This window comes from Anolis carolinensis, chromosome 2 (assembly GCF_035594765.1).
Source record: "Anolis carolinensis isolate JA03-04 chromosome 2, rAnoCar3.1.pri, whole genome shotgun sequence".
In the NCBI taxonomy this organism is placed as follows: Eukaryota; Metazoa; Chordata; class Lepidosauria; order Squamata; family Dactyloidae; genus Anolis; species Anolis carolinensis.
The window spans coordinates 79982011-79997785 of NC_085842.1; positions in this window are offsets into that span (position 1 = coordinate 79982011).

The following is a 15775-nucleotide window of genomic DNA, read 5'->3' on the forward strand; positions in this document are numbered from 1 at the left end:
AGTAAGAATTAGAACAATGTCAACAATGTTCTTTCTGGACTATACCACTGCATGCTGCAGATGGGGGGGGGGGGTCCTGATGGAATTGCTTTTCCCTATATTTGCAGGGAATGGGAATTATATGCAGCAGCATCAATCATGTGAGCCTTTTGCTGCAGTCTGAAGCCACATAAATCCAGCCAGAGGTTTACTAGCTTATTGAAAAGTTGGCCTTAGAGCCAGGCCAGCATCTTTAAGTTAAAAAAGAAAGAAACAACTACCTTCCAGGCATCAGAAACAAGAGTTAATCCTTCTAAGTCCTCCACACTACACCCCCAACTCTAGATATAAAAGTCTGGCTGCCGGGTATTTGCTTGCTGAATCTGACAGCAGTCAATGCCCAAGAGACTAGAGTGGTTTGCTTTCATTTTGTGTGTTTGTGCCTGTGTTAATTTGCCCAAACACTGCATCCCACAGTGTTGGGTTTGACAAGATGACAAGCAATGGGAGCACTTCTAAAGAATACAGCAGGATGGACAGACAGGCGGCTGGATCGACTGCCAGGCGAGCTATTCTGCCTGCCTCCTTGTTAAGCGCCAGTGTGAGAGTAATGATGCCAAAGTTGGCGGGCCTTGGAAACAGAGACCCCTGCTGTTTAAGACCCTGCAAGGATGACGTAATTCCATCCGCTGCTCTCCCCATCATCATCCCCCCCCCCCATTCTCCTTCCTGATGTTTGGAGGAGCTTAGTGAGACACACACAAAAGTAGCAGAAGATTAACTTAGTTTATCCAGAAATGCTTTGGCACAGCAAAAGGCAATATAATAGCATTCATTCCGGCTAATAAGCTCCAGTCTTTGCTTAGCTCTGTCAGATACTTTGCTCAGGGATATTTGTCAACAAAACACTGAACTGTGAAGGCCTCTGGACAGTTCTGGTGCTTTCAAAATGAGAAATGTTACATTTCATATCCCAGCCGCAAAAGCCCTGCATGAAATCCCCTACGGAGAATACTCTTGTTGTAGGGCTTCCTCTGTGTGAGTGTGTGTTTGGGGCTGTCTTTCTGCCTCTTGAGACTCTGGCTTCTGCCAGAAGCATCTGACAGTTTTTTCATAACAGCATAAATCTATTAAACACAGTTAAGTGAACCTTAATTATACAGGGGAAGGAATGGTTCTCAAAACATTTTCTTATTGTTAGTTTTTAAAAGGGTGCTCCTGCTCTGAATCTGGCAAAGTGAAGAACAATATGCCGTTGAATAAAGTGCAATCAGCTGCAATTCAACCTTAGTGATTTACAAATGAGGACCATCCTGCTGTCCTTTCTACTAGCTATTACAGTTTTTGCAAACTGCCTTGATGCATTCAAGCAATAACAGCTAGTGGCTCCCAAATCAATAGGATAAGAAAGCCATGCAGTTTCAGATTGAACTTTGAAGTAGCTCTCCAAGGTGCTGAAACTATTTATGGACTAAGTTCTGTGCCTTAGCTATCTCCCTTAAGGTTTGGACTAAATTATTTAATGTTCATAAGAAAACAGACATTTAATGTTCAGAAGGAAATCCCGAGTCTCACCAACATGGGAACCAGCAGTCATCCTGGTGTTGAGATGTAATTCAATTGGAATGGCGTACCTGTTGCTCTTTGCCTCAAGGAGCAAAAGGTGTGTCAGTCTGCCCCTGACAATACACACATATTACATGGGTCACAGGAATTTAGGGGAAATTAATCCAGAGTAGAACAGCCTAATTATATGCCTACTAACTGCCCTATTGATTATCCAACATTTGAAAACCAGTAGATAAATCTGTATGAAAATACAGATGCTTTTGAAGTCAGTTAGAAATGATCTTGAAGAGGATTGTTTGCTCTTCATGCTGCTGCTAGCAAGCAGCTATGGTTGAACCAACCCACCACTGACCTCCACCATTGCTACAACCTTCACACTCTTAGAAATGTTAAAACTCCAGGTGCACCTGAAAAATAGGCATGGATAAAGGGAGCTCCCATATCCTCATTACAGCCATCAGAAGTTGGATGCTTTTGGTTTTTTTGCCATCATCTATCCCACAGGCTCTTGTCACACACCTGTCGACACACCTATTATGGGCCGCCTTTCTTTTCCCAGGCCCTGTGATGAGGAGTGCACGTCCTTCAACTAAGAATGCTGCGTGTCTCCCCATCTCCCTCCTCCTCCAACTGGCACCAGCTGGCATGATGTGAGAGGTAGCCTGAGGCAAAGGGAGGGGGCTGTGTGCAGCTGGGCTGGCGCAATATCGCAGCTAGAGTCCTTTGAGAAGCTTAATGCAATAAGTTTGTCACAAATTAACTTCAGGTTTGGGGGTTGTGCTTCCCTCCCCCTGCATAGCTGCTGGCTAGGAAAAGGAGTGATTGTGAGCATTATTCTCCTCACAGCCCTATCAGTGTCCCTTCCTCCCTGCCAGGGCTAATTATGCCCCACCCCTCTGAGGCATGTTACCCATGGCACAAAGGCTTGTTAATATTATCCCTTCTAATGCCACTGCAGTAAAAGGTTTAAAAAGATACCAGTGGCATCTCCCCCCCCCCCCCATGATTCTTCCAGCTTTAACATGTCATGAATTGAGATTTACACCATTTACAAAAACAACTGGCTCACCACAGTCTCATTTTATCATTTTCATCCTATGTATCTTTCATAGGTGTGAAGTAATGGTCTAAGCATTAGACTATGGTCTAAGCATTAGACTATGACTCTGGAGATCAGGGTTTGATTCTCCACTCAGTTATGGAAACCTACTGGGCGACCCTGGGTTAATCACACACTCTCAGCCTCAGAAAATCTCATGACAGGTTTGCTTTTTTGCTGTTGTCAAAGTGACTTCAATTTGTGGAGAATCTATGAATGAGAAACCTTCTTATCAACAGCCCTGCTGAGATCGTGAAGCTTCCAGTCTCTCAGGCAGGACTAGGTTCTGCAGATATTCTTGAAATATAGTTTCTATCAGCCTTACCAATCTAATCATGATGGGAGTAGTAAACCATCAATATCTGAAGGGCCACAGCTTCTTCTGGATATCAACAAGTGAAAACAGATTGAGATCTTGCAACTTTAACAGCTGTGTAGAGGAAGGACTTGAGAGGGTGCTGGGGTTTTCTTTTCTTTTTTTTTAAGAAACCCATCATTGTAAGCTGCACTTGCTGAATTCTTCAACACATGACTTGAAGGCACACACACACCAGCTAATGAGCCAGGAGCTATGTCATTTGGGAGGTCATCATCCCAAAGACTGGCCACTATATTTGCAGTCTTGCAACTCTTTTTTCCTTTTTTGTTGGGAAAGTCTTGCCAGGGCTGTTCTCCAGGGCTTAAAAAGTGATGAGACTTTCTGATTAGTAGGGACAATCACATCAGTAATCGCTGCCCCCCTCCCCAATACCCCTCTGGTTTCCTCATTCCCTCTAGGCTTAGCTGCAACCTTCACAGAAGCAAAGGTTTGGGAGTAATTTGTTACTGTAATTATAATTACCTGTGATAAATTAGTTTTTGGAGGAAGCATAGTATAGTTGGTTTGGGGGAAAAAACACAGTGATCTTAGTTATTTCGGCTGCCAGATTAACATGTTTACAAGTTACTAGAAGAGAGCAGAGGAGAATGTTGTTTCCTTTTTATATGCAAGTCAACAGGATGGTCTCACTCCTGCCCTGATTTATAAGTTTAAAGCCATAGCATTGAAAATGGTGATATAGCCCCTTACTCTAATGTGACCCAGAAAATGCTAGGTTGCATCAGAGAACACACTGGAGGTTGTAAACATCTCTTGCAGTCAGGGGTGGTTCACCCTTAAGGCAATCTAGGCACTTGCCTGGAGCGCCATCTTTTGGGAGGCCCTCTTAAGGTGCCTCTAAGTGCCCTAAAGCTAACTTTTTGTTGGCACGCACCACTGCTTCCGGCAGGAGGCTGCAGAGGCCACCCCCGCCTCCTTCTCCTTCGGGCCGGCGTGGGCCTTCACCCCACTTTCCACCCCACGCTCCACCTTCCACCCAGAGGTCCGCCCAGCGCCGAGCCTTCCGGTGCCCGCACTGGGCCTTCCGTCCGGCGCACACCTGCCTTCGCACTGCACGGGCCTGCCTTTGGGGCTTTCAGAGATTGTGAGGTCTGTGGGAACTTGGAAGCTAGGTAAGTGGGGTTTATATAGGTCCAGGGTGGGAGAAAGAACTCTTCTTTGAAGTAGGTGTGAATGTTGTAATTAATCACCTTGAATAGCATTTAATGCCCCTGTGGCTTCAAGGCCTGGCTTCTTCTTGCCTGGGAGAATCTTTTTTTTTTTTTGGGGGGGAGGTGTTAGCTGCCCCTGATTGTTTACTGTCTGGATTTCCCCTGTTTTCAGAGTGTTATTGTGCATTTATTGTCCTGCTTTTAGAGTTTTTCTTAATACTGGGGGCCAGATTCCCTTTCGGTGGTCTTTTAATTATCTGCCTTGATATTCTGGGTTATATGGCTGTGTGGAAGGACCCTCAGGGCTCTTCAACACAGCCATATAACCCAGAATATCAAGGCAGAATAACTCACAATATCTGCTTTGAACTGGGTTATATAAGTCCACACTGCTCTATATCCCTGTTCAATGTTTGGTGCTAAATTCTCAAATATAGTAATTCCTACATAACATTACCATGTATTGAACTGCTTTTTCTGTTGAATTTTTGTAAAACATTATGTTTTGGTACTTAATTTGTAAAATCTTAATGTAATTTGATGTTTAATAGGCTTTTCCTTAATCTCTCCTTATTATCCAACATTTTCTCTTATCCAATGCTTTTATTTTTCAGTGACTGGTTTGTGGGGGGGGGGGGGCAAAATTCTGTTCGCCTACCCTTGAAAAATACCTAAGGCCAGCCCTGCTTGCAGTGCTTTGTTGTATAGTATCTTGGTGTAGAAACTTAAACAAGGGAAGGAGGAACAACTTATAATAACCCTGTATATAAGGAAAGAACCAATATTCCTTCATTCTTCCAAACATCTAAAATATCATGCCACTAATATGTAAACAACTATGGAAAACAAAACAATCACCCAAAGACTGGAAATGCTCACTGTCCCCGAGAAAGTGAACACCACAGATTGCAATAACCACAAGACTGTTGTATTAATTTCCTATGCAAGGAAAGAGATGCTCTAAATTCAAGAGAAAAGACTTTTATTAGATAAGGAGCAAAAAATGCCAGATGCCCAAGCTGCGTTCAGGAAAGGGAGAGGCACTGGGGATCATATTGCAATTGTATGTTGGATAATGGAGCACACCAGAAGAAAATTATCTTGTGCTTAATAGATTATCCCAAACCCTTTGACCTCATAGGTCATGAAAAAGTATGGATTACCCTTAAAGAACTGAGTGTGCCACAAGATTTCATGGTCCTGATGCATAACTTGAATTCAGGACAAGAGGCTACTGTTAGGACAGAATATGGGGGAAAGGAATAACTTCCAGTTGGCAAAGGTATCAGGCAAGGCTATATTTTATTACCCTATCTGATTAATTTGTATACCGAACACATCATACATGAAGCAGGATTAAATATGGAAGAAGGAGGTGCAAAAACTGGAAGAAGGAATACCAACCGTTTAAGATATGCAAATGACTTAATACTAGAGAAAGGCAGTTTTTTAAAAGAGAGGAAGTTTCCAAGATGTGCACAGAAACAGGAATAAAATGGATTTCCCCAGCAAAAACTTGTTATTATGAGCTTTTTAACAAAAAAACATTTGTTATGCAAAGGGATGTATTGGTAGATGTGATAGACTATTAACATCCATATTTGACAAAAAGCATGTTCCCAATTGAGCTGCAAATAGAAAGGATTGGTTTATTGATATTGATCAATACAACTGACTGCATTTTGGACTCTCCTTTGGTCCTGTTTACACGGACTGTCAAGATGAGCACCTGCACTTTAAGATTTACAATTCCCCCCACTATTATTCCCTATTATACAACTCCAAAACAAGCAGAAATCCAGGAACATACGCTTTTAAAATCACGATTGCATTCTTATGCTTCACCTGTTCATTTTCTGCCTGCAACACAGTTGGTAAAAATCTAATAGTCAGAAGAACCCAATGTTCATGTAGCAAGTAAGCATGTTGAGAATCCTGCACAGGAAGTGTCTGTGTGGTCTGGTAATTTTATTTCTTTATTGTATGTATTAACAAGGCTGCATTTGTGCCAGGTCACTATGTACAAAAAGAGAAAGAAAACCCTAGCTCCCAAATCTAAAAATAGCAACAAACCACTGAGATCCAGGATTTTAGAACAACTCAATCAGCTTTCATCTTTTGAACAGGAAGAGATAATGTTGGTCATTACCATGTGTAGTGCTGTTGCAATGATTTATTACCACAGCATCAAAGTACATGGCAATTTATTGAGCTATAATGCGAGCATACCTTTGCAACTTTGGATCATAAAATGCTCAAGAAAAGAGAGGCAACAAGCAAAGACATAAAGAAGGCAAAGCAAGTAGTATACATTTAGCATGGTAAGGAAAATTAGGTGGTTTTATGCTGGAGAGAAAATATATTGGTGAGTGCCAGTAGCAACCACAATCTTTTTGGCCAGGAAAGATGGCACTTTCAATCTCAGCCTCTTATTACACTGTCAGCTTTGGGCTAGTTGAAATGCTGCACCAGAAGAAAAGAAAGGGAGAAGAATGGAAGCATAACAGATCTGTCTGCCAGGTTTTGTTTGACAAAGCAGTTTGGTTAAGTCTTCTTCTCCGGAGGTTTTAAAACAAAGGCTGAATGGCCATCTGTTGAGAGTGTTTTGACTGGGTTTCCTGCATTGCAGGAGAATGGATTGGAAAAACCTTATAATCTCTTCCAATTGTATGTCTCTATGGTTCTATGATTCTGTGCTGTGTCTGTATTCTGAGTTGTTTGTTGGTTTTTATGCTTGTTTGGTCTTTTTAAAAACTTGTATGCCTTAAGAATTGGAGGAACATTGTGTCTTCTCTGTCTTTACATTTATAAATAATTGCCCCTATGGATGCATCAACATTGTACAATTTATTCAGTTTCACGCCACTTCAATTCCCATGGCTCAATGCTATGGAATCCTGGGAGTTGAATTTTGATAAGACTACAGCTCTCTTTGGCAGAGAAGGCTAAAGATTATGTAGAGGTACAACTCCCACAATTCCACAGCATTGAGTCATGGCAGTTAAAGTGGTGTCAAACTGCATTAATTCTATGCAGTAAATGTACCCTAAAAGAAGATTCTGTAAATGTCTGGCAACTTCTCGTTCAAATAGTAAGGGTTGTCCTGAATTTCCCCATGACTGTAATGAAGGAGGGAGCAAAAACAGAGCTCCTTGTCCTTACAGTATGAAAGCTGCCCACTTCATTGCTCTTTTCTTATATCTCAATGCAGACCTGCTTGGGATCCTTGCTTCTTGAGCATCCCCACTCTGGACTATCCAACATTTGCCTGGTCCCTCCAGACTCTGCCCTTCTTCCTTTGCTTCCTTGAAGGCTGGGAACCGTCTCTTAGAATTCCGGTGTGATGCCACCTCTCCCATGTCATTTATATTTCTCCTTAAAATGAATTTTCGATGAAACCTTTGGCAAAACCCTTTCATTCCCATGTCTTATTGTCAGAGTGGAGAACTTGAGTTGCTCTAGATCAGTAGTTCTCAGCTTGTGAGTCCCCAGGTATTTTGGCTTACAACTCCCAGAAATCCCAGCTAGTTTACCAGCTGTTAGGATTTTTGGGAGTTGAAGGCCAAAACATCTGGGGACCCACAGGTTGAGAACCACTGCTCTAGATGTTTTGGACAACAGCTTCTACCATCCTTTACCACAATCCTTTAAAGGATGGCAGTTGTCAGTGGAAACATCTTGAGAAAGATTTAGCACACATACTCTGCTTTACCTAAGCCCATGTACCTGAAAGAACAGCATATTCTCTCCTTGTTTAGCTTTTCCTATACTTTCCTCCCCTTTTGGCATTGTTTCTATAGTGCCAGTATTCAGACTCTGAGTTCCTAGGGGAAGAGATGTATCCTCTTGTATTCCATAAAACACACTGAATGTGTAATAGCAGTGCCAGTGGCACAAGCAGTAATCAATCAGTTACATTCTCTAAGCCTCAGAAGAAGGCAAAAACAAACCTCTATATGTGTGTAAATCCCAATATGGAAGTAATTTAGCCGGGCTTCATTAACATCAACAACAGAATCATTGCTGTCTTTGGTACTATGATGAGTTACTTCCATCAACAGGAGAGATTCAAAATATTGGAGCTGACACCTGTATGTATCTTTTTTCTTTTAAAAGGTCATCTGTGCCTGGCACTCTTCTTCCTCCTCTGCTTTGTTACACATTGCTTTGTCAAAAGACTCCTCTTCAAGACAAAGGTGGGCACTGTCTCCTCCAGGAAAGATAATATCAGCAGATACTGATGCCAGATTGAAGTGCTTCAAACCAACAGCTCGGGGGTGGAATCCCAAAGGAGACCGTGTCAACTTTTAATGACTTTGGAAGGCTCATACAGTTTGGCAATGCCTCCGTCTGCAAAGATTGCAGGAGGATCTTAGCCACTGCTTATTCTAAAGGTGCAGCAATGGAAAGACATAGGAGCAAAATGCTAATCTCCTGCTCCTTACATCTTCGTCTTTGCCTAGAAGCTGCTGTATCCCTGAGAAGAGAATGTGAGGGATAATTGCACAACTCTTGAAGACTGAAAGCTCACAGAGCAAAGCCCCTGGTTTGCATTTCATCTCTGCCATGAACTTAATAGGCAGCTTTAGGCAAGATTCACCCACAGCCATCACCCCAATATTATTCCATGTACAGTATAGGAATGGGCAGTAATAATACAATCAGCCCTCCATATCCATAGAGTCTGCATCCACAGATTCAAAGGCTTCAAAATATTAAAAAGAAATCCCAAAAGCAAACATTCATTTTCCCATTGTATATATGGGACATCATTTTACAATACTATTGTATGTAATGGATTTTGGCATCTATGGGGTGCAGAGAGTTGTTCATGGAACCAAATCCTACAGATAGCAAGGGTCCACATCTACCTTACAGAGCTGTTATGAGAACATCATCTAGACAACATTTGCACGGATCACTTTGTATGTATTTGATGTGGTAGTGATAATGGTGATGGGGATGATAGTGGAATGATAATGAGATGAACCCTTAGCTAACTTTACTTCTCCTGTACCTTGCCCAACTGAAGAAGGGGAAAAAAGAGAATGGAATTAGATTAAGCCCTGGTTTCAAAGAACACTCATTGAGGCTGTAGTTGAATTTTTTCCTTGGATCAACCTTGTCTTTCCGAAATGGGAGTATGAATCTTGACCTGCCTCTTTTCTGGCAGGGGCTTCAGGGATGGGAAGGTCATTTGGAGCTCTTTCCCATCCCTGTTCTAGCCCATTCCACCTAATATGCCAGCTGCAGTTTTAAATGATAATCAGCCAGAGTCCAGCATTCAATGTTAGGTCAAAGTGCTGAGCACAGAGTGGTGACTCACTGCTAACAATTCACAGATGAAATTGATCCCTTGCATCCATTTAGATCTAGCTTCTGGCCTGTTTTTTAGGCAAAAGCAGTCTTAGTCACCAAAATAAAATTTATTTCACAAAAATTAAATGGGGTGGGGGTATTTACCCATATTTGATAGCCCTATAACAGGGGTGGGCAGCTATGGGAGGCTAGAGGGCTGCATTAGCAGCCCCCCACCCCCACACCAAGACCTTAAGCCGACAAACATGCACACAACCTTCGAGAACAGCAGTTCTCAATCTCTGGCTCCCCAGATGCTTTGGCCTTCAACTCCCAGAAATCCTAACAGCTGGTAAATTGGTTGGAATTTCTGGGAGTCGTAGGCCAAAACACCTGGGTACCCACAGGTTGAGAACCACTGTTCTAGGAGGAATGGGGACATTTTGCCCCATTATAGCTGGACCATTCTAGATCTTGGAGATAATGATTTGTTGCTGTTGTTTTGATAGATAGATAGATAGATAGATAGATAGATAGATAGATAGATAATCTATCTCCATAAGGACCTAAAGTAGCAACAAAAAGTGAGAGGCAGCTGCTTTCTGTTTTAACAAAAGGCCTCTCCTAGGACTTCCCTGGAGGCCATAAAACAGCCCTGGGGAAATCATTCAATGACAGGCTGGACTTTAGCTACCACTGCACTCTAAAACAAGTCTGAACACTCTTCTGAAAGTCTCAGCCCCTTGCTAAAGCAACAGCTCCCCTTCCTAGTTGGCTTTCTCACATGTCTCTGTCCAAGGTTAAGGTGCCTTGAACATTATAGGTAGGCTCTGCTATACATGTCGTTGTGAGATGTGATTGTGCTATTATGTTGCCTACTATTACATTGCCCTCCAAATGGGCACGGCCAGCTTTCTTTGAAAACTTTGAAGCCTGAACAGAAGACTCTAGTGACTCCTTATTGGAAGGGGGAAGTAAAGTATACATTCCTAAAGCAATTGGACTGTTGCACATCAGATCATCCAGTTGCATAACTTCTACTCTAGGCAAGAGTACTGTCAGGACCCAACATGTAGAAACAGAATAGAAAGGGGATTAGACAATGTTTGCCCTATAAATAAATAAATAAATAAATATTAGCAGAATATGTCATATGAAAAGTATGATTACACTCAGAAAAAGCAGTAGTGAAAATGGGAAAAGAACACCATCAGTTTAAGATATGAAGATATTACCATACAGTGAGTGAAAAATGGCAAAGATTTAGAATGGCTGTTGATGAAAGTTAAGGGGGGAAAGCAGATTTACAAATAAATAGTAAAAAAAAAAAAGACAAAATAACGATCAGAGATTATTTGCATAACTACCAAGTGAGTAACAAGAGATTAAAATAGTTAAAAGACCTCCTGTATTTTGGCTCAGTCATTAACTCAAATGGAGACTGCCATCAAGAAATCAGAAAACAAATAAGCTTTGGAAGTGTAGCCATAAAGGAACGAGATAAGGTGCTCAAATTTAAAGTGAAAATTTATAGTGAAATTCCAAAGTCTGATTTATCCAGTTTACAGTATTTCCTATATTTATGTATTATTGTGATACTGTCATACTTTAGATATGTCACGAGGCCATGTGACTCACCAGAAAAGACAATAATGTTTGGTAGGAAAAGAGGGAGAACGTACTACAGGTGGGTTGTTTCCATAAAGAAAGCCATAGCTGCTCTGTGTTTGCAAGACTTCAGCAGGGCAGGTGATGACTTCTTAGAGGTGCCTAATTGATATGGTTGTCAATAGGTCAAAGTTGACTTGATGGCAAATGAAAACAACAGAGGTGTATAGAAGGGTAAGAAGATGCTGTGATATGAATATTAATGGAAGAACTTATGCTGTCACCAGGGAGATGGGTGAAATTCAGATATCTATCAGGTATCTATCTACTAAAATACCCAGAAATAGAACAGAGAGATTGAAACCTAAACTGAAAGCAAGTGTGCCAGTAGCACCCAGCACTGCTCTGTGATCCAGGTGATAGGAGGGTGGGGATTCCTAGTTCGTGTGCATTCCCCAAGCCAGGCCAGGCCCTCCCTCTTGTTGTCTAGCCAGGCTCACTTATTAAGGATGCAGGAAAGTTCAGGCTGCCTGGCTGGGTGGAAAAGGAGTCAGGCACAGCCGCTCCATCCATCAGGGCTCTCACTTTCTGCCAAGCGCATTAGGGGATAATTAAGTAAAAATAGGCCTTCCGACCAGTGTAGCTCATTAAGGGCTAATTAAGTTAATTAGTGCCAGGTGTGGATTGCAGTTCTCGCTTTCACTTGGCTGTTGTTTGCTGTAATTGCATTTTCTACAAAGCTTCCTCCCTTCGGCTGGAATGCTGCCAAAGGAAAAGGTATTCAACGCCTCGCCTAACACTGTTGATGCAACAATGACTAGCTAATGGCCACCTAATGATGTCCACATGGGAAATGGGACACTTAACTCTTTCCTTTTACATGATCTACCAGTCACACACAGACCCGGGGCCTCAGCCAAAGCCTTGGGTCTGATCCAGGATGTCATCTGATTCATACATCTTGTATTCACAGGGCTCAAGCTTTTTACACATACATTCCTGATGGGGATGAGTAAGGCTCTGTGAGACTGGCAGTCACTAGATTTGCCCTCAACCAACTATAGTACTTTCATTCAATGATTTCATTGCCATACAATGTGGACTCCTCCAAACATATAAGAGCAAATGGGATCAAGTAAGTAAACAAAAGGGTTCAGTATGTATATGCCTTCAGCTGACACAAGATCTGATGGCATCTGATTGTGTGTGTGTGTGTGTGTATCCCTGCTATTGTAAAAACATTAGGAAATACAAAGACTAGATGAGAGAGGCTATGGTTAACTGGATTTAGTGGCAGTTGTGATTTACACATTAGTGGGGTAGTGAATTAACTCTTGGTTGGTTCTTTCAGGGTTCTTGGTGAATCTCTGGATTCAGCACTGATTCTTTAAAGTTCTGGCTAAAATGCAGAATGGATTCATTGCTTCAGTGACATGGGAACTAATAGTTATCACCACCTTGAGTCCTGTTTTAGGAAAAAGGCTATAAGACAAATACTATTTTCTTGCTTTTCCACAACTAATCTATACTACATCTATTTCCTACCCACATCCACTTTCAGTCTGAAATGGATTCATGGCTTATTAATTCCTGTGTTACACTCACCTACAGTTTCAAAACTACTGCTAAAAGATATCTGGGAGAGAGAATTTTCACAGATGATACTTTTCCAATGTTATGGAAGGCAAAGCTTCATCAATTAAAATTCTGTATGTAAGACTGCTGTTCAAATCAGAAAAAAACAGAATAAAGACAACCAACTATCTCAGAAGGTCCCCAGAGAAGGGCAGCCCACATGATCAAAGGTGTGAAAACCAACCCTTTTGGGGAATGACAGAAGGAAGTGGTTGAGCTTGGTGAAGATAAGACTAAGAGGAGATATGATAGCCAAATCTAAATATCAGAGAGGAAGTCAAGTAGAGAATGGGACAAACATGTCTTGTCCTCTTTCAGAGACTAGAACATGAACTTTACATAACAAATGGCAAAAGAACAGATTCTACCTAAATATTGGGAAGAAATTTATTGTAAAGGCTGTTTGTGAGTGGAATAAATTGCTTCGAGGGTGGTGGATTCACCATCTTTGTAAATCTTTAAACAAGAGTTGGATGAGAATCTTTGAGGAGTTATTCAGTGGTGGATTCTTGCATAGCAAGGGATTGGTCTGGATTACCCTTAAGATCCCTTCCAACTCTAAGATTCTATGATTTTAAATATGCACAAATAGTTGGTAGCGCCACTACAACTTTCAGACCTCAGCAATAGCATATCTGGTCCATAGGCAAGGAAGGGAGCAAAGTAGAAAAATCTTAAATATTCTACACACACCAGCTTATTCTTCTCCAAAGAATTTTCTCATGAGTCAAGGGAGATCAGATGCTGCCAGAGGAAGTGAAGTGAAGCCTCTTTAATATAAGAACTGCCAGGGAGGATAAGTTGATTTGGTACAGCTGCCTATGCTTTCTCTTCTAGGGCAAAGCAAACTGATGGTAGCCAAGCCAAGCTGGGTTGACTAGATTGAGGGCTGTGACCTTAATATGTGACAGCAACGTGGGAGTAGGCAGACATTATTTACTAAATGGTCTAGCCATGATGGCAAACTAATGGGTATAGGAAGCCCTTAAATATATGCAGGATATGGAGAGCAGGGAGTGTGTTCTGTGTGCCACTGATTTCTAGAAAGCATAGTTGTTGTGTGCCTTCAAGTCATTTTTATGGTGACCCTGAGGCATAGTTTATTCAGGTTTGCCTTTGCCTTTTGCTGGCAATAAAAAAATTGAGGTTTCTATTAGATTTTGCCATAAAGAGTGTTTGCTTACTCGCTTTTTTCAACTGTTGCCATAGTTATTCCTACTGATTAGAAAGACTAGTTTGGGGGGGGGGGGTTGCAAATGATCTGGAAGCTATAAGGTTGCCAATATTTGCAGGGCAGAAATATGGGGGTCAGCTGCCTGACAAAAAATGTGCACATCACCTTGACGGATGTTGGTTGGTGGATGAGGCTGGCATGCAGAGTTGTCATAGTTAAGTAAATGATGAAATCAGAGAGCTACCTTCCAAACCTGTAAGTCCTTGGCTCTTTGGTTTCTCCTGCTCCTTGCCCTGTCTATTCTTTCACATCAGCACAAGCAAGGAGAAGGATCTGCTCCTTCCAAAATCCTTCCCCTGTTGGCAACTGCTCAGAAGCTGAGAGCAAGTGAATGAACAATGGTTTGGAAAAAAAGAGGGATCACTGAAGGCATCCTGCCCAAGGGCCTCCTCCTTCCATCCCATACTAGAAGAACTTACTGGCCTCAGAGTTACCACTGCAGAAATGCCAGGGTTTTCTGTAAATATAAATTTTGGGAAGAGATCAAAGAAGGTGGAAAAACGAACTCTTTAATTTTTTATCCCTTCCCTCCATTGTCTGTTTTGATAGTAGTTCCTATTTGTCACTTTAAGGGGAAAAAACAAAAAATATTGATATAACATGGAATCAACACATTCCCTCATAGTTATATTTATTTTCACTTGCTTTCCTGGATCTGCCTCCTCCTCCTCCTCCTCTTAAGCTTGCTCATGGGAAGACCAGATGTCAGCTACAGCAGGTCTCTCAGTTTAAGCGCCCCTAGAAAATGACCAGCTGGTGGTCTACACTAATACATCATGTTGGCTCAGTGCAAGCACTCAGCTGGGACTAAACTTGAGCTCTGTGTCCAACGGACTCACTGTAAACTTTTAGGACACAGATGAATGGAAACAAAATTGGTGTCAGTGCCAGAACATTGCCAGCGACCCCAACTTAACTTTGTGGCTTTCACACCAAGCATATGAGGACATGCCCTGCCCATCTGGACTGCTGGAATCCGCTCAGATTACTTCATGAGAGAGATATGACCTTCCATCGCGGTGGCCGTGGGAGCAGGGCTCGAATGCCGCATCCAATGTCTCCCTGTATCTGCCAGGAAACAACCAAATGTCGCCAGCCAAATGACACTGAGGCACCCTTGCATTAGTACAATAATTATGCAGGTCCAGGAAAGCAAAAAGGAGGGAGAAAATGAAGGAGAGATAAAGTCTATACAGTTACAAGCTATGAAATAAAAAACTAGACTATAATGGATGTGGTAGTTGTAATCAGACATGGACATTCTTCAAAAGGATAGGAAATACTAAAGTGTTTCAATGATAGGCACTGAGTGATGGCATGAGTATGTGAAAGAGATGAGCTAGGACAGATTGACAATTCATAATATCTCAGAAATGATTCAGTTTTGTGGAAGTGGTTCATGCATTTAAGCTCCGATGGGCCCAGTATCTGGCACAGGACATTTTAGCTGCAAATAGTTGTACTTTCTGTGCCTTTGTTCCTCCTCCCACCCTCCAGTCTTGGAGACTTTGTTGCCATCACCTCAAGCCAGAACAGTAAAGCTCACAAATTAATAATGTTTGATGCTTTCCCCTCACTTTCTATATGACATAAACCTTTATTCTGCTTGTTTAAATGTTCTGGCTGAATACAGGACTAGCAGGTGAGAACAAGTTCTCTCCAACACACTAGAACTACTGTTGATGCAATCAGCAGCAGGAGTTAGTGATTTCTATGTCAGAGTTGGTGAATCTGTTCTGGGTTTTAGTCTCAACTTTAAGAGAGCTATTCACTGTGTGAACCCTATCTCCTTCCACCCAAATAGCATCAGCATCTTGCATAGA